Source organism: Octodon degus, unplaced genomic scaffold (genome assembly GCF_000260255.1).
Source record: "Octodon degus isolate 3935 unplaced genomic scaffold, OctDeg1.0 scaffold00047, whole genome shotgun sequence".
In the NCBI taxonomy this organism is placed as follows: Eukaryota; Metazoa; Chordata; class Mammalia; order Rodentia; family Octodontidae; genus Octodon; species Octodon degus.
This window is the reverse complement of record NW_004524623.1, coordinates 6,702,310-6,703,841: the sequence shown is the minus strand read 5'-3', so window position 1 is coordinate 6,703,841 and position 1,532 is coordinate 6,702,310.

Sequence of the window (1,532 nt, the reverse complement as noted above, 5' to 3'; positions counted from 1 at the left end):
GAAATGAAATGAAATGAAATGAAATGAAATGAAATAGACCCTGGCAGGTCGGGAGAGAGAACTGTGTTTGTGGTAGTGAAGTTCTTGACAAGCGAAAGATTATAAGAAGGGATGAATGAGTGAGGAGCCCAAGATGGTCTTGTTGTTTTTCTCAGGATGGTTTTTAAGAAGTCTGACATTGAAGGAATTTTTTATCATCTAGAACAGGAAGCTGATCAGTTCATTTTTGTGACCTATAGATTTCAAGTATTGGTCTCCGAATTTTAAAACTTTCCTCTAGAACCTGGTTGCTTTCTTTTCATTGTCTGAATTCTCTTTTTTCTTTGTCTACTTTCTTCCTTTCTCTATTATTTCAAAAATTACTGCCCATGCTTAAGCGCTTCCTGTGGGGAAGTCTTGCGTATTTCATCTGAAGAAGAGCCCGCGTTCTTCCGGGCGTTTCCAGAGTGCTCACCTCCAGCCAGCTGCTTTGGTGCTGCGAGGTTCCCTGCCTTACACCCACCTGGGAAGGCCGCTCCTCTCCTGTCTTTCCCCGGGAGCCTGTTACTTCGCTTGGCGTGATGGTCTTGGGGGCTGAGAGGTGATAGAGCAATTCTTGGCATGAGCCTCTTGAAAACCACTTTGGAAACCATCTGGCAGGATCTACCAAAGCTGAACTTGTACATTTTCTACGATCGGGCCACTCGACTCCTAAGTGGAGTCCAACAAACACGTGTACATAATTCATGAAAGATCCATCTTCCTGGTTGCACTACTGATAATAACCATAAATGGGAGCGAACTCAGATGCTGTGAGAGTTGAATCGATAAATAGATTGTAATATAGTTACACAATGGACTACTGTACAAGAGGAATGGACCGTCTAGAATCACACATAAGAATGTGCATTAATCTCACAAAAATAATCGTCATCAAAAGAAGCCAAGCCAAAAAGAATTCTTACTATATGCATCCTATTTACAAAAAAAAAAAAAAAAAAAAACAGTGAGAAGCAGTGTCTGTAAGCAGGCACGAAAGGCATCTGGACTTCTGGCCATGTGGTGTTTATTTATCCAGGTTCTTGTTACATAAATATATTTTGCTCATAAATATTCAGCAAGCTGCAGTATATGCCTGCTTTCCTGTCTCTATGTTATACTTTAATAATAAAATTTAACATAGAAAAAAAAAGTAAATGTAAATTACTTAAAATAAAATTATCCTATGCATAGTGCAACACTATTGGAAATCAATGGTAAAAGAAACCACAGGAACTTCATAAATGCATGGAAATTAAATAACACCCTCCTGAACAACCAATGGGTCACAGGCGAAATTAAAGAAGAAATTGGAGAGTTAAACAATAATGACAGTACAAGACACCAGAACTTACAGGACACAAATGGAAGCAGTCCTCCAGGGGAAATTTATATGAATACCCATATGAGGAAGACAGAGCAAACTCAAATAAAAAAACTTAATGTTGAACCTCGAGCTTCCAGAAAAAAAAAGAGCAAGTCAAGCCCAAAAGTCATACAAGGGAGAAAATTAG